Source organism: Clarias gariepinus, chromosome 13, assembly GCF_024256425.1.
Source record: "Clarias gariepinus isolate MV-2021 ecotype Netherlands chromosome 13, CGAR_prim_01v2, whole genome shotgun sequence".
NCBI classification, from domain to species: Eukaryota; Metazoa; Chordata; class Actinopteri; order Siluriformes; family Clariidae; genus Clarias; species Clarias gariepinus.
In genome coordinates, this window is record NC_071112.1 from 7,437,099 (window position 1) to 7,461,286 (window position 24,188).

The window sequence follows — 24,188 nt, forward strand, 5'->3', positions numbered from 1 at the left end:
ACTTAATATCTTAAATGCCTAAATTTCTTTTTTTTTTTCACTTTATGATTGTAACCAAAATAATTTCCACTTCATGATTGTAACAAGATTCTAAGTGAGTGTTCAGACAAAGACAAGCACACGCTTGGGACATTTCTGTAAGCTGAGAATATGACTGATCCACATGAACCTTTTCTACAACCTAAATTCCAGAATTTTTGTTTTTAGTTGAATAAAAGGAAAAACTAAAAGAATGTAAATTGCATGAGACAATATTTTATTTACAAAATAAATGTTTAAACAAAAAATTTTCACAATTTTATGCACAAAATGAGCTCATTTTAAATTTGATGCCTGCTACAGGTCTCAAAGTTGTTGGGACGGGGGCGTGTTTACCATGATGTAGAATCTCCTCCTCTTAATGATGTCTGGGCATTAAGGTTATGAGTGGCTGGAGTTTTCATGGTCTTCTTTGACGCATTTTTAGTATAAGCCGAATGTTCTTTGGAACATTCAGACTGGACTGCAGGAGGGCCAATTCAGTACCTGGACTCTCCTACTATGAAGCCATGATGTTGTAATAGCTGCAGTATGTGGTTTTGCGATGTCTTGCTGAAATACACAAGGCCTTCTCTAAAATAGACGCCGTCTGGGGGAGAGCATATGTTGCTCTGAAATCTTTATATACCTTTCAGCGTTCACTGTGCCTTCCAAAACATGCAAACTGCCCATACCGCATGCACTTATGCATTCCTTATGCTGTTAAACTGAATGCTATGAACACGTTGGAAGGTATCTCTTCTCTTTAGCCCTGAGGACACGGAGTCCATTATTTCCAACAAGAATGTCAAATTATTACTCGTCTGACCACAAAATACTTTATCACTTGTTTACAGTACAGAATAAAGGTTGTTTACTTTATTTATAGCTTGCTTCCAAAGAGCCAGACCTTTTTTTTATTATTAAAATTTTGGGGGGATTTTTCAGGTTTTCTATCCAATTTAGTCATTTTCCAATTCCCATCTGTCAAACGGTCCTACTGTAATGCTCTCGCTTTGTTAAACGACAGGTTTTTTAAATCTGTCCCAGGTTCTTGTGTATGAACTGTTATTAAACAGTAGAACCAAGATCAAACCAGAACGAGTGCAGTAATATTAACCCGGTCACACATGACACAGGTTGAACGGCAAGTTTGTAAATGGAAGGTTGAGCTGGAAAGAGTGGTAAGGATCTACACCTAGGTGAAATTTATCTGATGAGTGTTTTGTGTTTTGGTGAGAGTAATGAGTAAAGACAGAAGAGACAACAGTTTTGGGATGGAGAGCTGAGCAGCACAGAGTCGAGTGAGTGTGTGTGTGTGTGTGTGTGTGTGTGTGTGTGCAATAAAAATAGAACAGACTTGTAAAGAAAGTCTCCTTATTTCCAGCCCAACATGTAGAACTGTCATATGCAAATAAACCAAATAATCAAGCGGATTAACAAATCTTCACCGTCTATCAATGAAGTGTCTTAACAACATCTTAATGAATCCCAAATGAACAGGTGTGAGGTTGTGCCTGCGAAAGTGAGCTTGAAGTTTAATCCCATTAAGGCTTTAAACCATCACAACCCAGTTTCCAAGAAATTACCTCCAAAAAATTAAATGACATCAGAATACAGACACTGGTGCTCTTAATAAAAAAAAAAAAAAAAAAAACTAACTAGACCCAATCTGGAACCCTGTGGGTCTCTTCCTTTCTTTTTCTTCTTTTTACCGAGTTCTTTCTATGGGGATCCTCGAAAAGTCATTTCGGAGCAGAACTGATCAAACCCTGACATAAATGTGTACACACACTAATAATTAAATGAAATAGGTTTAGAGATAATTTAATATACATACTGTAATGTGCAGTGTTGCTGACTTTCAACACAGCAAATGGCAGCATTACCTGCCAAAACAGCATAATGAAGAAATTGTAACTATTTTAGATTTATTTTCCGCACATAATGGCCCGGATATGTCTTCTCTTGCTAAAGAAAATTAGCCTCTCTGTGTCTCTCTTATACACACACACGCGCCTTTACAAACAGCCCGTGAAGTCGGGACAAAACATTGCCAAATTAAACATGTCCAGTTTTAACATTATAAAATAATAAAAACGTATGAGTTTTTAATGAGTAGCAGAACTGTTTCTGGTTTATGCCATCATACACACACTCATACAGAACAGCTCCTATAGAGAGATGCTCATATTACCCAAACTCCTCATCGTTTAATGGATTTGTGCCAAACTTGTTTGCATGCAAATGTTAAATTTGCGCACGACGAAACATGAATAGAAACAAACTGGGTCTCATGAATGCAAATTCAAAGGAATTCGCGTAAGCCAAGACATGAAGGGAAAAAATAAATAAAAAAGCTTTATGATTGGTTTCACATTTATGTGTTTCATGCAGGTAATTTTTTTCTATTAAGAATTTTTATTTTTTACATGGAATGGGAAAATTTGGGGCTGAACTCAAAAAGGATAAAGACTAAAAGTAACAACATGTGACGATTGATTTCGGCAGCTTGCCTTTTCTTAAATAAATACGCAAGGGCAAAGAAGATTCTACAAAGCAAAAGGGGCTGAAAAAAAGAGGAAAGAGATCCCCAAGGACAGCCACAAAGCCAGCACCAGCAGCAACGTTGCTCTTGTGAGTTTGCCAGCAGCGTCGAGAGGAGCTAGCAGGGGAGGAGAGATGTGAAGCGGGAGTTTGGAGAGCTGTCTAGTGGAAACACTACCTGACGTGCCTACAGACGTGAATGCAGCAAGAACTCCGTCAACACCACTAAGCTATGATTAATACGAGATTTTCTTCAAGAATGCAAAGGAATTGCTAGAATGATTCCTCAGAATAATCCTACAGAATGCCTGCTCCAACATTTCTTTAGTCGCTACCTGCACTTAATTTACTAATTGTACACTGCTTCCTTTTCAAATATAACTCATCCCTTTAACCCCCCCCCCCTTTTTAATGTGAGCTCATGTAAGGAAAGCCCCTCCCCCCAGCTTGTTACTCAGCTCTGATATTCTCTGGAGGGGCGTGGCTCAGCAGGTGCTCATTTACATAAACACTGAAACAGCATGTTCAGCAGAGGAGTGAAGCAGGAAGTTTAAGGTCTAAAATGTATTGTGTGAGGGGTATTTTAGCTAGCGCATTGACTTACACTTTAGGGGAGCTCTAAGACCTGTCTTAACTTATGGGACCTTTAATCCTCTGGCAGAATCTTATTTAGCTTCACAAGACTCTGCTGTCCTTATATGAGGACTGTGTGGATGTCCTTGTAAGTCGTAAACTGTTGGGTTTTAGTCTTCTGACAAACTTTATCGGGTTCAGTATCTTTTGGAAATAAACAAACACTGAAAATACACTCATCTAAAGGATTATTAGGAACACCTGTTCAATTTTTCATTATTTATTACAAAATTTGCAATTACAGTGGCTTGCAAAAGTATTCGGCCCCCTTGAACTTTTCCACATTTTTTCACATTACAGCCACAAATATAAATCAAGTTTATTGGAATTCCACGTTAAAGACCAATACAAAGTTACAAATAAATGACTGAAAAGTGGGGTGTGCGTAATTATTCAGCCCCCTAAGACAATCCTTTGTAGAGCCACCTTTTGCTGCAATTACAGCTGCCAGACTTTTAGGGTATGTCTCTACCAGCTTTGCACATCTAGAGACTGAAATCCTTGCCCATTCATTTTTGCAAAACAGCTCCAGCTCAGTTAGATTAGATCAGTGGTTCTCAAAGTGTGGGGCGCGCCCCACTAGTGGGGAATACAGACATGACAGGTGGGTCACAATGAACGGGAGGGAATTAGTGGAAATTAATAGAAAAGTACCTATTCTAATTCATGCTTTTCTTTATTGACAATAAAGATCGGACACTCGAAACTAAACAATCACACGCAAAGAAATGGATCATTAATACAAGTAAATTAAAATAACTTCAGAGAAAAAGTGGAACGATAGTGCAACAATTACGGTTTAACGTCGGCATGTTAATAACAGAGGAACGATATATAAGAAAACATTCGGTATTATATATGTCATTTTATTCATTTCAATGTGTATGTTTCTGTATTTTTGTTAAACATTAATATTTTATTAGGCAGTACTAGTCCTGCATTTCTAGTTTCCAGTGTGGCAACAAAGTTGCTTTTTGATCCTTTAGGCGCTGAACAGAAGGGAAGATCAATATTGTACGCTTTTTGTTGCTGTGCGGCATTTTTTGATGATCCCTAAATCATTTGTTGCGCCGTAGAGAATAATGGTGTTTATGCTTTTAAACAAGTATAATTTAAGGCGGATGGAGCTTAAAGACAGTGTAGAGAGGAAATATATCTGGGTATCTTATTCGCGGGTTTATTTACGCAGCTATTGAATTCGGAGATGCGAATATCAAACTAACTTTACCGTGGATACAAACCGGTGTTATGCGCTAAAATGCCCCCTGCCACGGATTGCTCTCCTACATAATCTTTATCAAATTTTATATTAGGACATACATTCAAAGGTTTATTTTTATCAAATATATTATTACTATTATAATTAACCCTAGGCACGTGACAGCCGTCGTTTATAATTAAATTTGTTTGTTATAATTTGTAATTTGTAAACCATAAACCTATGAATTTATGTTCTAATATATTATTTGAAAGAGATTATGTAGGGGAGGCAATCCGTGGCAGGGGGGGGCATTTTAGAGCATAACATCGGGTCAGTAGCGTACTGTATGTAGTGAGCATAATAACGTCAATGGATACATTTGTTACATAGACCACAAAAAAGCAGGTGATTCAGCATTATCAGCCTAATCAACCAAAAAGCCCATAATGAAGTCTACTGTATGTTGCGCTTGGATTCATGGTGGGGATGGTGGGGGCAGAGGAGAGACCCGTGTGTGTTTTGTGTCTTAAACCGCTGGCAGCAGACAGCATGAGACCCAACAAAGTAGGAAGACACTTAGAGACAACACACCCTAGTCACGTTAATAAGCCACTCGACTTCTTTGAAAGAAAGCTCTAGATAAGTGACGAAGTAAGCCTGTTATAACAACGTGTATTTATCTGTTTTGAACTTGGCGTTATTTGATCTTATTGATTTAGAAATTGATATTTCAATAAATAGTAAACTTGGCCGTTTTCGGTATCATTTTGTTGACAAGTGGGGCTTGAAAATTTGCCCACCTCCTTAAGTGGGGAATGACAGAAAATGTTTAGGAAACCACTGGATTAGATGGACAGCGTTTGTGAACAGCAGTTTTCAGATCTTGCCACAGATTCTTGATTCGATTTAGATCTGGACTTTGACTGGGCCATTCTAACACATGTTTTATTTTAAATCATTACATTGTTGCCCTTGCTTTATGTTTAGGGTTGTTGTCCTGCTGGAAGGTGAAACTCCGACCCAGTCTCAAGTCTTTTGCAGACTCCAAGAGGTCCTGTATTTGGCTCCATCCATCTTTCCATCAACACTGACTAGCTTCCCTGTCCCTGCTGAAGAAAAGCACCCCCAGAGCATGATGCTGCCACCACCATATTTGACAGTGGGGATGGTGTGTTCAGAGTGATGTGCAGTGTTAGTTTTCTGCCACACATAGCATTTTGCATTTTGGCCAAAAAGTTCCATTTTGGTCTCATCTGACCAGAGCACCTTCTTCCACATGTTTGCTGTTTCTAGAGTCACCATGGGCCTCTTGGCGGCATTTCTGATCAGCGCTCTCCTTGTTCGGCCTGTGAGTTTAGGTGGACGGCCTTGTCTTGGTAGGTTTACAGTTGTGCCATACTCCTTTCATTTTTGAATGATCACTTGAACAGTGCTCCGTGGGATGTTCAAGGCTTTGGAAATCTTTTTTTAGCCTAAGCCTGCTTTAAATTTCTTAAGAACTTTACCCCTGACCTGTCTAGTGTGTTCTTTGGACTTCATGGTGTTGTTGCTCCCAATATTCTCTTAGACAACCTCTGAGGCCGTCACAGAGCAGCTGTATTTGTACTGACATTAGATTACATACAGGTGCACTCTATTTAGTCATTAGTACTCATCAGCAACTGACTGCACTCAGACCAAAGGGGGCTGAATAATTACGCACACCCCACTTTGCAGTTATTTATTTGTAAAAAATGTTTGGAATGATGTATGATTTTTGTTCCACTTTTCAAGTGTACACCACTTTGTATTGGTCTTCCGCGTGGAATTTAAATGAAATTGATTCATGTTTGTGGCTGTAATGTGACAAAATGTGGAAAAGTTCAAAGGGGCCGAATACTTTTGCAAGCCACTGTATCTAATCAACCAATTACATGGCAGTTGCTTCAATGCATTTAGGGGTGTGGTCCTGGTCAAGACAATCTCCTGAACTCCAAACTGAATGTCAGAATGGAAAAGAAAGGTGATTTAAGCAATTTTGAGCGTGGCATGGTTGTTGGTGGCAGACGGGCCAGTCTGAGTATTTCACAATCTGCTCAGTTACTGGGATTTTCACGCACAACCATTTCTAGGGTTTACAAAGAATGGTGTGAAAAGGGAAAAACAACCAGTATGTGGCAGTCCTGTGGGCGAAAATGCCTTGTTAATGCTAGAGGTCAGAGGAGAATGGGCCGACTGATTAAAGCTGATAGAAGAGCAACTTTGACTGAAATAACCACTCGTTACAACCGAGATATGCAGCAAAGCATTTGTGAAGCCACAACACGCTTGAGGCGGATGGGCTACAACAGCAGAAGAACCCACCGGGTACCACTCATATCCACTACAAATAGGAAAAAGGTTACAATTTGCACAAGCTCACCAAATTTGGACAGTTGAAGACTGGAAAAATGTTGCCTGGTCTGATGAGTCTCGATTTCTGTTGAGACATTCAAATGGTAGAGTCAGAATTTGGCATAAACAGAATGAAAACAGGAATCCATCATGCCTTGTTACCACTGTGCAGGCTGGTGGTGGTGGTGTAATGGTGTGGGGGATGTCTTCTTGGCACACTTTAGGCCCCTTAGTGCCACTTGGGCATCGTTTAAATACCTGAGCATACTGAGTTTCTGACCATGTCCATTCCTTTATGACCATCATGTACCCATCCTCTGATGGCTACTTCCAGCAGGATAATGCACCATGTCACAAAGCTCGAATCATTTCAAATTGGTTTCTTTAACATGTCAATGAGTTCACTGTACTAAAATGGCCCCCACAGTCACCAGATCTCAACCCAATAGAGCATCTTTGGGATGTGGTGGAACGGGAGCTTCGTGCCCTGTATGTGCATCCCACAAATCTCCATCAACTGCAAGATGCTATCCTTTCAATATGGGCCAACATTTCTAAAGAATGCTTTCAGCACCTTGTTGAATCAATGGCACGTAGAATTAAGGCAGTTCTGAAGGCGAAATGGGGTACACCGTATTAGTATGGTGTTCCTAATAATCCTTTAGGTGAGATTACATTACACATTAGAATTAGTCTTAGGGTCTCTGGAGATTAAAAGCAAGGAAAAGAGCTTGTAACAAGTTACAGCTGGATAGAGATTCCTGATTATATTTTCATATTCCTAAATTATATATTCATATTCCTGAATATATTTTATATTTCTCATTCCCAAAACATTCGTGTTTTGAGCAAGAATGAAGACAAAAAAAAGCACATGGGTAACAAAGACATTAAGCTTAAAATGTCAATGAGGATTAAAGATCTTCCCATGACCACCAGCCAAACTTCACCAGAAGCATGCTGGGTAAACAAACAGTCTTTCAACATCCAAAGACTAATTTACCAGAAACCTTTGAATTCTGTGCCGCCGTATCAGTGAGGATCAAACGGAGCTGAGCGCTTTCGGGTAAGAAACTCGAGCTGGGAACGTCACCAAACTGCTTTGATTGAATAACTGAAAATCTGATGAAACCACGAGGCAGAAAAGCCAGTGGAACACCAGGGAATGAAGGAGCAGCTCTGGATTTTTTTTTTTTAAAGGCTGCATAATAATAAAAAGGTGAGAAAATGTTCATGGGAATGACTAAAGAGAAATTTCACACGGAGAGACGTACACAAGTGGTCCTTAACACAAATTACGTCCTCTTTCTGAACCTGTCCACGAATCCAATAGCCAAGGAAGTGAATGATTGAAAAAAAACGGATGCTGATTGTAAGCCAGGTAGAAAAAATAAAAAAAGACATCAGATGCATCAATAAAGGAGGAGAAAAACATATCTGCACTGGCACCTGAACGGTCCAGCAGGTCTGTTCAGATCTCTTCTTAAGGGAAAAAACTTTAACCAGAAAAAAAGCTACACTTTATTGACTTCTGGCTTTATCGATTTCTGACTGCTATCTTCACAAACACATCAGGTAATCTTGAACCAGGTTCTTCATGTCCCACGCATCTCTATTCTGCACTTCATTACACAGCCTTAAAAACACTTATAAAAGTGAAACATTACAATGGAATAAAAACATTTATTTGCATTTCATTTGTAAGCATTAACACATGAATATTACACCATGTGCTGATGCAAACCTGAAGTAATTAAAAGACTAAAATAAAAACTCGTTTTGTCTTAGAACATTTTTTTTTCTTTAAAAAGAAAAAATGTTAATCCAATTATTAAGTTTATATATTTAATTAATTCATATTTATAGAGGACTTTGAATGTCTAAAATTCACGAGTGTATCGTGGACTTTGAATGTAAAAATCGTATTTTGCGTGTGTGTATTTTTGACACTTTGTTTGGTCCGTTTAAACTTACAGTTACAGCAATAAATACATATAGCATGTTGTACTTTATGTAGCAACTATGTTGAAACAATGATATAAACAAGCATGTGCAGCATGATTTAAAATATTTATTTTTAACGGTATAACTTACTGTCTGTACTTTCCTTAAATAACTTGAGTAATTTGATTACAAAAAATGATCGAGGCCTCAAAGCTTCTTTTAATTAATTTTAAAAGCTTGCGTTATGTTTTTGCGCAATAATCTTTTTGCCGTGACACAGCGCGCTTCCGGATGCAAGCCGCCACTAAACACAGATGAAAAAGAATTGCTTACGTCACCTAAAAACGCGGACAGAGATGCAAACAGTTACCTGTGTAATGATGTGAAGGAGCGTTCTGTTGCGGGCTGCAAAATGGAAAGGAGCGATAAAATTATCAGCAAGCCAAGAGAAGAAGTAAGCAGCAAGAGAAAACAACCGGAATTGTCAGTAAAGGCTTATATTATGCCTGAGCTGTGAATTTTTTAACTTTCAGTTCTAAAGGTTAAGTTGCACAATGTAGTGTTTTTGTATAATTAATCATTTTAATGTGTGTGTTATGCGCTAAAATGCCCCCCTGCCATGGATTGTCCCCGCCTACATAATCTCCATCAAATATATTAGGACACCACGATCAAATTTAAAATGTATTTATTTATTATAATTATCAAATATATTATTACTATTATAATTAACCATAGGCACGTGACAAATTACTGTAATACGCATTAAGACACGTAATACAAATTCTCATATAATGTTTATTTTGTGGCACATTTATTTTACATGGATTTGTCATGTAATACAAAAATGTTTACATGAAATAAATATTGTTCATCATTAAAAAAATTACATAAAGCGATTTTTATTATAAAATAAGTAATATAAAAATATTCATGTTGTATATAAAATATATATATAAATTATATATTTTTCCCTTTTTTGTATTGCTTATTTAATAATTAAATTTGTTTGGTGCAATCTGTAATTTGTAAATCGTAAACCTATGAATTTATGATCTAAAATAATATTTGATCGAGATTATGTATGTGTGTGTGTGTGGGGGGTGGGGGGCTGGCAAAGGCTGGCAATCCGTGGCGGGAGGCATTTTAGCGCATAACAGTGTACCCTAGTTTTTTTGCTACTTAGTCATTTAAAATACCTTTTTTTAGTTTTTTCATCTGGGAAAAGGCTTCAAAATAAGAATGTATGGCTCTGTAATGCACTTAATTCATCTCAGTAAACTTTAAGCTATTTCTTGTATTGTAAATAATGACTTTTTATTTTTGATAAAATGCGGTATGCATTTAAAAAATAAAAGTAAATGTTTCTAAAAAGTAAACCCATTAATCTTGGTTTCTTATATTGTACATTGCTGTTTAATTAAGCAAAATAACATTTTATCAGTTTACTCGATTATTCAATTACATTTTTGAATGAATGAATAAATGAAGTAAATTTTTAGCAACCACTTTTCGCCACCTTCTGATATAATTTATCAGGTTAGCTTTATTTGAAGCTAAAGTTACTTTTAAAATGTTTTACATTTTCAAAAACTATATTTTGTATCGTAGACATTAGTGTTTATATCAGAAATGCAAACTTTTATTTCAGTACCTCCGATAATTTTGATTATTGTAAGGAAATCATATTGTAGGAAATAATGTTGACTAAAGAGATTGTTTGTGAAGCTGTTTAATAAAACCTATAAATGACAACTGCTTTCTGGCTTAGTGACGGCACCAAAGGAAATTAGAAATCGTGCAGCTTTAATCCATCATGTTGTACACATTTGAGCTTTTAAAAAAATAAAAGCAAATCTGGTGGCATACAAATATATCAGAATAGCCTATAACCCTTAGAAACATCTACTGTATCCTGCAAATTTAAAACTGTGACTGTCTTGATTGACAAACAGGTAATGAGGGTAAAGTGTTTATAAAGATGATGAACTGGTTAGCATTTTCGGCAAAGTTCATTAATGAAACAAAGTAATAACTTACACATGCATCCTGTTTTTGGTTTGAGTAGGTAAAACTTCATTTCTGTTGTAATTAACTTAGATTAAGCAAAAAGTGTGCAAAGCTGAGCTACTTGAGTGCTGCGCTCCTGGAAGGCTGTGATTGGTTAAATGGTGAGGTCCCATTTGATTGGCTAAAGAGCATGAATGACCCACATTGGAGCCAGCAAAGTCTCAAAAAAACACATACAAATCCAGAGATTTGCGGAAGAGATGCATCTGTCTGTGTGAACTGTACACCATCATTCACCAACACCATTTACACATTACAGGAACTCGACTGGGAGTCATTACCAAATCCCTGTACAGTCTTGATCTCCCTCTGAGCCATTTCCATATGTTTCGGTCATTCAAGGAGTTCCTGGGAGGCCAGAATTTCAGATGTAAAGCAGGCAATCTAATCATGGCTACGGCATATGAGAAAACTTTCTACCTTGATGATATTCAAGCACTAATAAAACACTGGGATAAGTGTATTAGTGTAGCAGAGGATTATATAGAGAAATAAAGAAAGTTTTTTTTTTTTTTACTCTCATAACTGTGTTTTGCTAGCATGCTTGGTTGGCTTGTATTTTAACATTAAAGAATTCGATTTAATCTAAATATGTATCATCACTTAATCTCTGGAACCATGGGAACTACTATTAAAAATGTTTTTAAAAAAGCTAACAAGCCAGATGAGATTTGCTGACCCATATACACACAGTCGATGGACGGTGTGGCAGGATAAGCTACTATGGATTAGGCAGATACTTGCACACCTACCCCACAGAGTAACCACACATCTCACATGAGATCATGACCCCTAGTTTGACAACACTTATTCTGACACACAATAATTTCTATAGTAACAGCTAACAGGGACTTACATAGCAGATGATCCATTAAAATATGGCCACAAGGAGACACTTTTATTAAAACTAATAAAAGACAAAATTAATAAAAGAATTCTCCAGTGTAACAAGTAAAGCTAAGTCTGTAACTTTGCATTGTTCTGTACAACAGATTTTGGTCCATGTTGACATCTAACGTTTGCTACCGATTTGTCGGATGCACATCCATGATCCCAAAGTGTGCCAAGAAAAGATCGCTTACACCATTACACCATTACAATGCAGCATCTGTGCCAGAACTTGACTGACCTGCACAGAGTTCTGACCTCAACCCAATAGAACACCTTTGGTTTGAATTAGAGCGGAGACTGCGAGCCAGACCTTCTCATTCAACATCAGTGTTTGACATAACAAATGTCATTCTTCTAGAAGAATGGTCAAAGATTCCCATAAACACAACCCTAAACAAAGCTGCCAGCATTACAGCTGTGTTGTGTTTTAAATTAAATATTTTAAAATGTTAGATATACTTTTATCTCATGTAGAAATACATAACAGTAAGAAAAAAAAGTGATTAAAAAAAAACATTTTACAATGAAGTATTTAGAAAGCTACCAAATCCGCTTTCAGGATCAATATATACAGTCTGATAAATATATTTAACATAATAAAGATCAACAAGATAAATAGACTATTAAATAAAATAATCAATCAGTAAATGTTAACAATCCATATGCAGAAATCAAGTAAGTAATTAAGAGAAATTAAATGATTAAATGAAGTTATACATAAAATACAAAATAGACACTAAAGTTGGTGTTTAAATAAATAAAAAAAAGAGTCTTGGCTGCTGTTTTTAAACTCAGAGATGGAGTAACAGGGTCAAATGTTAAGAGTGAGTCCTGTATGTACTGTACTTTCTTACTAAATAATGGAATAAGTTGTTAAAGCACTAGATATAGACTTTTGAGTGAAAGCATCTATCTGTCGTCTTCTCTTCTCTGTTTTTAAAGTTAATTTAAGGACTGGGTTACATCCAACTTTGTCTTATGATCCAGACCTTCGACTTTGAAAGTACATTTCCTCAACAAATGTGTCCAAGAACTGCCTACAGTTCCCGGGAAAAAAAGCGGTCTAATTGACAGACTTGATGCAACCCTTGAACCAACCTCGTCCTGTAATTCCTCTGTGGGTGGGACCATGACCTTCTTTTGCGGTCCCACTGACCCTCCTCAAGCCTTCCGGAGTAACAAATCTGCACCTCTTTATTTTTGGAAATGCTGATATAATTCTCCAAGAACTGAAATGAAGCACCGCTTGTCATTGTGGAGCTTGGAATCTGTTATGCAGTCCACTGTATATGGGCCAAGAAGAGCTAATAATCTCTGTCACCTTTCAGAAAGCTGCTTCTTGGAGCCATCGAAGGTCCAAAGTGTTGTGAAAATAGCTATGGAAATGTGATGGGAATGGCATCAGGGACAGTTCAAGTGCTGAACTCAAATGGCTGGGCCATGAAATTAAAAAGGAAAATTTTCCTTCTTTTTCTTTCTGCTTACCTTTCGAGTCGACTTTAGTGATGCTTTGTTATTTGTGAATTAAACTGGCCATGAATAAAATTAAAAACACCAGCCAAAAAAAAAAAAAAGTGTCAATACTGGGTTTTTTGTTTATTAGCTGGGATTGACTTTTGAATTTTCCTAATGACTAATCAGCACTGATCCAATAGCATGTAAGACTTAAAATAAACATACTCTATTATTTCCATTTATGAAATCCCTTCATTGTCTCTCTTCTCGCTAATACTTTCTCTAACATAACCTTCTGGTAAGCAGCACGATGCATTTTCCTTTAAAAGCCTCATTGATTGAGGCAAAAATGAACACATGATCAAAAACAACTACAGGTTCCTCAATCCTTATTTTCCTGTAAACGCTTCTATCAATTCAAGTAATAAATGACTTATAAATCATGAGACATGAAGGCGGTCTAATGGAGTTTTTACTGAAGCCATCCAAAAATAATCCAGACCCAGAGCTGTGTATTGCATGGTAGATTACTTTATATCCAATTTATCTAACAAAGACAAAGAGCAGGGACACCCACTCAGAGCAGGAACATGTCCAACCTGCAGACTTTAAAAATCTGGCTATGTGCTTTCTTGGGTCATCTTGTAATTTGAGCAGATCGGACTCTGACTCTCGGCTGATTGAGCCCCATAGCTGTAGTGATGATGCTGGCTCGGTCTATCAATGGAACACCAAATGTTTTTTTTGTTTTTTTTTTTATTTGAATTTACTTTGTTTGCACTTCACCCCTATTAAGTGCAAATTACCCTGAACACAAATCTTCTGGAACATACCATGTAACAACAAGATGATCTAGCCATTCAGTTCCTATAGTTGTGGGAAAATAGGATAGTGTGATACATAGAGATCTAGAGTAGCTTTACTGTCAGCACTACAAACGTGACTTTTGGAAGTGTTTATTCTTTACTTAAAGCCCCTCATTTTACTGTTCATAATGTTTATTGTAACGACAGGCTTAGAGCCAGTGCACCAGATAACACAAGAACCTCTCGCTTGAAAAAAAACTAGGAGAACACAGTGCGCATCCAGCACCCTGGATAGCTCCAGCCGTTCCAGAACAGGGGCGAGGCACAGAGACTCACCACGGCTGGTAGAAGATAATCAGCTACCCTCCCATAGTCGTCCTCTCCGTATAAAAGACTTGCGGCTGCTTCACATGGTGGGTAGGATGTTCGAGGCACATTAATTACGCATATATCCTCTTTCCCAGTGTCGGATCGTTCCGAGGAGCTCTCAGCACACCGTAAACTGGAAAAAAGAGGCCGTCTCCCACTGACGGTTGCATTCATAAAACATGCAATGCTTTTTTTACATACATGTTACCATAACAACATGCTAAGTTTAGCTGTAGACGTAACGAACTTTAAAATAAACTTTACTGCAATCAGATTTTGAATTTCTTCCTTGAATAAGGTCTTGTTTCCAACTGCAAAGTCTCAGGAATCAACTTATATCATCAATCTGTGTTTGTGTGTGTGTGTGTGCGCGTGTGTGTGCGTGTGTGTGTGCGCGTGTGTGTGCGTGTGTGTCACGCCTCTTTATCAATGATCGTATTTAAACACCAGTATATGTTCATTGCAGGGTGAAAAAATAACAGCAGATATTCCAAAAAGAACACTAACTAGAATTTAATTCCATCATTAGGAAGACATTTTTCTCGTTTTGGCCTGAGCGCTACAAGACAGAGAACCGCGAGCACGATCCCAGACGCTGATGGAATTTATTCCTGATTCTCCATAATTTCTGCTTGGGTTTATTTTTGGATAATTACAGGCTTGTCTGCGAAGCAACGCACCGCCTCCGGGCATGAAAAACCTTTTCCATTCTACAGGAGGATCATCTGCATTACAAGATGGAGTCCAGCAGTGAGGGCCTGTCCTGTAACATCAATATCAGATTAGAATATTCAGAGACGATTCGCTCCGTCAGTCACGACGCGCTGGAGGACACAAGCAAACGCAAGATGAGGGACATGTAAATAAGTCACAACGTGTACAGAATGTGCCGGGTTGTATTGAGTTGTACGCACACTCTTACACCGAAGTCTTTCACTTCTATTGACATGTACAACTCCCTGAAGCTCGAGCAAGTTCCCAATTAAAACCCCGCTCGCGCTTTCTCTCTCGCGCGCGCTGTCATGCTTATCCTTCGTCCCTCAGTCAAGCATGGACAGCTCTTTATTCCTTGCTCTCGAATCTCTTGTTCTTCTTTAATGTGTTAAATCAAAAAAATGGCCAGCTTTCACAACAGCCTCAGAAAGCATACGGCTGCAATCGTTTACACACACACTTACAGGAAGGGAAAAAATAAATAGCTGTCATTCTGTCACAGATAGGAACAGGAAGTAAGAGAAATGACACTTTAAAGAAGTGAAAGAAAAAAACTGACTCTGTGAGTGACAGACAGACAGGTCAGGTTGTCTGAGAAAAATTAGGGAAAAAAAAGGCTGAAAGCAAAATAGCTAAAAAGACGGGAGGAATATTAAGAAAGTGAGACGGGGGTGAGAAGGAGAGCAAAAGACTGAGAGACAGACATCATCATTAAAAAAAATGCGAGAGACAGACAAAACATCTTGAGAACGCTAAAACATTCCCATAAACGTATTCATATTTTAGAAGCCTATTTAATCTGTCGATAAATAAACACCAGGAGAACGTGTTGAGACTGAGAAGCTCGTTTATAATCAAAAATTTTCAATTTCTAGACATCAACATGCTGTAAACAAGGATGACGGATCTCTGAAAAAAGCATTTAGACAATCAAAGGAGGAAAACAAGTTTGTTCTACATAATCAGAAAGCAGAAGGAGGGGAAGAAAATCTGAAAAATAACCTCTTTGGTCTTAAAGGAAATCTCCACCCTGATCAACATGCATGTCAATATGAATATTTATAATTAGTAGTTGACGTTTTCTCTAGGTGAAATATTAAAACGTAGGGCTGGGCGATATGGCTGAAAACTGTATCACGATATCAGTGTTTCATATCGGTTAAACTAAGGACCAGGAGAAAAATATATTACATTTAAACATTTTTATTTTAAACTTAACCTTCCTCTGATCATAGTCCCCTTAGTTATTAAGACAGAAATGTCAATAACCATGGAAAACTCAAATAATTAAAATGTAAACATAATTCTAAAGTCACAATGAACACTTAATTATCTCTTAACATTTAAAGGTGCAAAATGAAAGAAAATGTCTGAAATGCTTAATAAAGTGTAATAAAATAAGTGCATTTTCTGCTTTTTAAGAGGAATCCAGCAGACCAGCATGAGACAACGACATGGCGCAACCCAACGTGATACTGTTACATGATTGACGTTAGTGTATCACTCCCTACGTTGCTAGGTTACCAGGGAGCGAGTGCCTTTGTTAATGCAAGCGGAAGCGGACCAGGAGACTAGCAGTTAGACCTTGTAGCGTGGACGGTAAATCCAAACGCGGAAATAACCACACGAGTCATTGTAAGAACTCTCTCACGCCGAGAGCAAGAGTTTACACAATTATACCCGCTGTTGCGGGAGAGAGGTTGATTTTACGGCAGCTGTTTACGGAAGTGTAAACAGCTGCCGGGTGCGGGCAACGCGGGGCAATGCTTTGTGCAGTGCGGGCAATGCTTTGTGGGTAATGCAGTCTAATGTGTGTGAACGCGGAATTGTGAGATGAGCTGGAATATAGAGCCTGAACCTGTTTTCTTTTAGTAGTTTTTGGTTTGATTTAAGTATGGAATCCACTCGGAAGTTTGTAATATCGCCTGACAACGCAAAAAATAAAAGAATGGACATGCATCGACTCGTTTGTCTTTCTCATCACTGCATGGGCATGAATTAACGGGCTGTTGCGCTGCCGCGAGAAAAGACAAAATAAAGCGGAGAAGCTAACACCACGTTCTAGCAACACACACTCAATTAGGAATTGGACCCAAAATCACATAAGATCCGGCGAAGCGTCGGAAACGGCATGGGCAGACTTAATGACTGAGCGATGTGAAGCGCCATCTTGTCTCCTTTTATACTTTTTGAAACGCGACCGTACTACTTTAGGGTCATAGTGGCGGTCGCGGACTGAGTGCGCATGACAGCAACCAAACTACACTAAACTTCGCGACCTCTGTTTTCTTCCGACAAAGAATAAAAATTATCGAACGATTTATCGAACAGCTGTGTTGCTGTATAACTTCACTGCATTCTGAGAATACAAAAGTCTTCACTTTCTGGATTTCCAGAGCTAGGAATGAAAACCGACTGTTATTCATCACCAATGTCCAATAATTTATTTTTTCATTTATTCTTTACATGTACAGTACAAATATTTTTAGAGATTACGTAATATGTAGAACTTCCATGTTTCTTTTTTTCTTTTTTTGGCAAAAAAGCCGTTGTCCTGATCGGGGCTTGACCTTGTGTGTGTTCTCATCACTAGAACGTGGTGCTGAGGCTAGAAAGCATGCACACTATATGTATATATATATATATATATATATATATATACATACACACACACACACACAGCTTTGATAATGCGCACCAGAAAATAACTCTTTTCAAAAAAATCCCAGAGAAATGCAATTTACCAAACAGAAAATCAGAAAACCAAGATCTGTTGTGAGGAACTGATGCAGTTTGGACATTGTGCGAACACCATGTTATTATCCGTCCCAATTTCCGACTGGAATTTCAAACCGTTAAGGGTTGAACATTGTGCGAGCGCACGTCATCAGGCAGACATGCAACAAAAGGTTGAATTCCGTTGATTTGAGATCGTTGTGTTTGGGTCATTCATCAGTTATTTTTTTAAATATATTAAAGTCATTCCAACTTTAAAAAACATGGTCCTGATGTTGTCTCCATGTTGTACTGTTACAATGTTGTAATGTTACCTTATTAAAATCAGCCTTCATCATGTTTTATTTGACCGACACCACTGTAGGCTTTCCTGGTTAGATTTTTTTTTATTCAACAGAAATATTTATGCAACCTCACATAATACAGAGAGCAGTTTTATTACAAACAGGCTACAGAACATATCGTTCTACACAAAGACATATCGACTCGACAGCCGTATGAGGTGAATGTGGAAACACCGAGTAACGGGTGTAGTGGATGGAGAAAACCAGGAAGCAGCAGGCTTTCGTGACAAATGCGCTCAATTTCTAACTTGATATCTACTTCAGATTACACTCTGACAAAAACACAGCATGTTTAAAAGGTCCCTAATGAGTTTCTCAATCTCAAAGCAAAAGTCACTTCAGCCTCTCTGTTACTGTATGCTTGATCCAGATCTTTTCTCCAGAACATGCACACACATACACAAATACACACACACACACACACACACACACACACACACAATATATACAAGCAGACAAACAGATGCTCATATGGTAAAGCTCTGCTCTCACATTACTGTTAGCGATAAGCCAGCTTTGATGAATGCAGCTGTTAATTTCAGTCTCTGTTTGGGGTGGTGCTTTAATTAGCTGCTAAAGTACGCTCACGCTGTGTGGGAAAATTGCACCATTGTACCGGACAGAAAGGCCTTTCAAACCCATCAGACAGCCATCGTCATGGTATTAACATGAAGGATAATTTGACACTTCACGTTCGGAGAAGGTCTGGCATTCAAAGACATGAAAAAAAAAAAAGCTTAATCTCTGAAGTACTCCAGTCAAGCCCACTCAGCTCACTCGATGCGTCTGAGAAATGTCAGCGTGTAAACATCACATCCAGGCAGGACTTTTTTTATTTATTTATTTATTTTAAACACAGAATAATTTGAGAATTAGTGTCGCAGTGCCGTCCCAAAGACGACTCGTAATCCAGAAAAGTCTTTTCAAGCCGCGTCATGCTTGTAGTACGTCAATTACGCCCCTAAGAAGTGTTAGATATAATTTCACCATCAATAATCAATAATCTGTCCAATAATAAGGTCTTCCTGGATCTTGCTTCGACCACGTTCACAACAGGTTTTTTTTTTTTACCTTGCCCCCCCAAAAAAAAACCAGCAGGGCTGCATCAATAAGAGACAATACTACATTCTTACCGGTTTCTACTGTGTTCCTGTCAAGTTGTACAAGGTCTCATCACCCAGTTTTTGTGCACATACTGTAGTGTGAACAGAGCTCAGTGTGTGTGTATGTGTGTGTGCGTTGGTGGGGAAAGAATTGTTAGACAACAGAACAGCAAATTCACACGTAGTAAAGCAAACTAATGAATCATAGATGAGGCTGAATTCTGGTAACCAATAGTAATCCAGAAGGCGGGATTTACAAAAAAGGCGGGAAGCCCAACTTAACCTCAAAGAAGGAAGAAAAAATACTTTCTCCTTTTCTTTTTTTTCCCCCATATTTTGGGCAGATTGAACACTTCACAATAAGCAGAACCGGTTTGCGGACGTCAAGAAAAGTTACAAAAGTTCATTTCGGCGTCCAGGTAAAAATAACCTTTTATTCCAATTGAATTGAAAAAATATTGTCCACATAAATGGGTCAGACTGGGTATAGAGCCGGTAATAGGTGAGCATGGTAAAAGAGCAGACAAAGAAGGAGACACTAAACAGGTAGTATGGTGAAAAAATTATTTAATTTGACTAAATACGAAGAAAAACAATCAGACTGGATATAATGCTGTATTAAAATCAGACAGAATATACAGTTATAACCTTGAGTGTGGCAAAAGACTGGACTGGGTATAAAGCTGTTAAACAGTAAGTGTGGTAAAACCCAGCATGTACAGTGAGACTTAAAGGAGTTTATGCACCGGTGATGCAATTTATCATAAAACAAGACAGTAACTGTGGTAAAGGAGACTGGAGTACTGTGAGAGTGTATAGTGAGAATGATGAAGCACCAGAGTACTCAAAAGGAGCAGTGTGTGTGTGTGTGTGTGTGTGTGTGTGTGTGTGTGTGTGTGGAGAAAGGATGCATCACTGACCATACAGCGCTGTATCTGGGGCTAAGAAGTCATCACCTTCTGGGAGGCGACTTCAAGTAAGAACTCGAACAAAGAGGCTGCAAGGAAGTCAGGAGCATGCTGTCTTGGAGCCTGTAACCACACACACACACACACACACAGATGTGTACATGTATACACAATTCTTCTTTCTGAGAGCATGAAAATTTTTCAAAGAAAGAACAAATCTTTGAAACTGAAAATAAAGGCTTGGAAAAGCAAACTTTCCACTTGAAGCCTCCTTGTTTATAGTTCACGCATTGTTTTCTTTTCCGGAACAACGAATTGTCACCGCTGCCAGCTCCTTGCGTTTACGCTGCCGGGCTTTTTCGGTTACGGTTCTGACACAAATCTCTCTAGTGTATGGATTTCAGAAGGGAATCGCTCCCCGGTGGCTAGTGAGGCTTGTCTAGAGGGACAGAGCAATCGCCTAAAAGTGGAAAATGCAACCGCCGGTGCCAGATCTGCTTTACTGCTGCCAAGGGTTTCTAATACGCACAAAAGAGGCACTCTTTCTTTAATAGCATTAGGAGTTCTCTCCCCCCCCCAAAAATTTATTAAATAAATAAATAAAGGGGGGGGTGATTTATAATATAAAATGGAGCAGCAGGAAGCATCAGTTTTCATTAGAGTGTGCTAGCATTGGGAAGTCAATCGTGGCAGCTTTTGAAAAAATTGGGGTTTCACAAATGGAGAAAAGATCCGCATGAGAACAGAGTGCGCTGGAGGGAGGTGGCGCTTAAGTGGAAAGTCGTGCTCGTGTTCTCGTTTATACACTATAAAGCCTTTACTTTTTTTTTCAGCACAAATACTTCTGACATTAACGTGTGTTGTACTGGTAGAAACCCTCCTGCTCCCCAACCTCCTGGAATGAGGTGCTTGTCTTTTTCTAAATAATCGTCCCACGCTTGACCCCTTTGCTCCCATGATTCCAAGTTAGCCTGTTTATCGGAAAAAACAAGGCGCGGTGATATGAACATAACACAATTTTCTACCACGTTCACAGTACATTTATGATGTTAGAAAAGGTGTTATGAGAACTCCATGAGACCCAATGCAGTGCCGTCCCAAAGACATGTCATGCTTGTAGTTCCTCAATTACGTCCCTAAGAGGTTTTAGATATATCATCACCGTCAATAACCAATAATATGTCCAATAATAAGGTCTTCCTGGGTTTTTCTTCAACCAGGTCCTCAACAGGCGTTTTTTGACCATGTCCAAAAAAATAAATAAATAAATAAAATGCGTCAATAGGAGACAATGCCACATTCTTACCGGTTTCTACTGTGTTCCTGTGAAGTTGTACAAGATCTTATCACCCAATTTTTGTGCACGAAGTGTGAACAGGAAAAAATAAAAAATAAATCCTTCTGCTCCTCAACCTCCTAGAATGAGGTGCTCGTCTTTTTCTAAAGAATCATAGCACGCTGAACCCCTTTGCTCCCACGATTTCAAGCTTGGCCGTTTGTCAGAAAATGAGACGAGGCGATAAATGGCTCAAAAATCGCTACCAATCAAAAGAATTGATAAAAAATTACATCAATCAAAACTACATAACCCTGCCAAAATTGTCTTCAAAAATGACATTCTGCTAAATTAAAAGGTTCATTTAGCATTGAAGGTTCCTGAAATATCCGACAAAGAGTTAGTACAGCCCACTTTCCACTTCAACTTAAAGCAAGGGAGTCAGCCACACATACAGACCACATACTGTACAAATGCACAGGTGAATGACCCTATCTCAGGAACCCTAGCACCTACAAATTAGCCGTTTTCTTCATTGTGCCGGGTACACAGATCTATCCACATGGCTCCTACTTCACTTTCCCCAGGATTTCCCCAGGAATCGTCTTTAGTTCTCTTTACTTTTGGTTAAGTTAGTGACATGCCCATGTGTAGTTTACAATGTATAGTGTAACATTATAATGAACAGAGTGTAATGTGAGGCTCTTTTCCCCAATTTATACCTGCATAGATGAGGAAAGGGAATCAGAAACACAGCCTAAGTGCATCAGAAGAAAAAAACCTGGTATAAAAATCAAAGTTAATGAAAATACTGCTGTGTTTGCAAGGAGGTGAAAGTTAAAAGAAAGGTATTAAGGAAGGAAGTGAAGTAAGTGAAGGATGAATGTGAAGGTTAAAAAGTTAAAAAAAGGAAGCAAATTGTAGAATTAAATCAGATGAAAAGGTAAAGGGAGGGAAATATAAAGTAAAATAAAATGATATAAAAGAAAGGAAATAAATGTGCCTTGACACTAAGCAGAATTTGTACCATGCCCAGAAACAATTGCTCCCTCTCCCCACTCCCTGACTTGCCACTTTCACATTTTTTTGTTTCTTCTCCATACTCGGGTACGCTTGCATATTTTCACCCTTCAATACAGCAGGTGGCAGTATGCAGATACTTCACCAGCTATGGTTGTGTACAAGAATCATATGACTGTGAATCATTTTAATCAGTGGGAAAAAAATCATCCCGCACTCGAAAAACTGTGCCCGGACACGAATCAAATCAGATATGGAAGCCAATTGTACCTGAGAATGGAAGTATACACGACATCATCAGTGAGATCTCTAAAATCTCAGTGTTCTCTCTGATCAAAATAATCCAGACTTTGGGGTTCTAAGTTTTCTTAGAAATAGAGACCTAATGTAAAAAATGCCCTAAATAACTTTAAAAGGAAGAAAAGAAAGTAGGGACATCAAGTGAGTTTTGGAATTTAAAGAATTAAAGAAAGTGAAAAGAAAACCTTTAAGGAAATTTGTTTAAAAGAAAATTAACTGAAAGATGAAAAGAAGTGGGGAAGAGGAAAGGAGTGAAAGGGTTGAAAGAAGGAATCATAAGAGAACATTAAGGAAATGAAGGAAGGAGTTAAGAGGTAATAAATTGAAGAAAAAAAGAAAGAAAGTTTATCAGGGGAAAAAGAGAGAGAGAGAGAGAGAGAGAGAGAGAGAGAGCACTTTATGGCGAGTTGTCAGGTTGCTCTGGTTGGTCCTGGGAACACTGACACTGAAGCGAAATCAGACTTTAAATTAAACTATAAATCAGACTGTAGATCATATTTTACTGTAGTCCACCATAGACACTGTATCTAAATTACACCCCCACAGGTTGAGCAGCTAGATTCCAGCACAAAATGAAAAGCTTTGGGTCTGGATGTCAGAGTGAAACTTATAAAGGCTGGAGATTAGATTTAGGCAATCACACACACACACAAAAAAAAACCAACCCACCCACCCTGTGCTTGCCCATGTTAGTCGCTGTCACTCCAGGGATTAGAAGAGCCTGATCTGGCCTTATATAGAAGCGCTGAGATTTACACCTTTCCATTCCTGCTCGAGACAGATTTCCCTGAAGCTCTTTGTTTTTAGGAGACCTGAGATAACACACCTCCTCCTCATCATGTCCTTAAATAATCCCCCTGCCTTCTGATGCTTTCCTTAATCGCCTATAAATAGTGTGCGTGCAGTGTTACTCTCCAGCATGAGGGGACAGCTAAGCCATGCACGGGGTGTCTTTTTGTTGTTGTTGTTTTTTTTTGTTTTTTTAAGAAAACTCATTAAGGTTGGAATCCACCAAAGGAAACAGCTATCTGAGATGGGCATCAGGACACATACCTCGCACACTCACGCACATACTATCAAACGTCCTTATGTGGTTTCTACTCACCACTCTGATGTTATCATATCATTGCATTCTTCTGACTTTTTTTCAGGGACAAAATCATTTTTTCCTAAGATAGAGAGAACATTCAAGAGAAAGCAATTTTCCCTCAGGTCTCCACAGTCGATAATCCATTAACCAAAGTCTGTCTTACTTTTTATTTTCTCAAAACTGTACAGATAAATTACCAAATAAAAAAAAGAAAAAAGTGAAAAAGTAAAATAACCAGGGTTAATAGAATTACTCACATAGGTAAAAAAAAGAAAAAAGAAAGATGGATGAAGTAAAGATGGAAAGAAATGAAGGAATCACAAGATGAATAAAGGAAGAATTGAGAGAAAGAAATGAGTGAGGAGATGATTTAAGTTCAGGAAGTGAGTA

At 38.3% G+C, this 24,188-nt stretch overlaps 1 protein-coding gene across 1 annotated transcript in view; it reads right to left on the reverse strand.

Moving 5' to 3' along the window:
- The window catches only part of chrm3a (cholinergic receptor, muscarinic 3a), a 178,867-nt gene that overhangs the window by 109,946 nt on the left and 44,733 nt on the right, over positions 1–24,188 (reverse strand). The window contains exon 2 of the mRNA XM_053510583.1: positions 20,125–20,235. The gene's annotated coding sequence lies outside the window, so the exon portion shown is untranslated. The remainder of the gene's footprint in view (positions 1–20,124; positions 20,236–24,188) is intronic.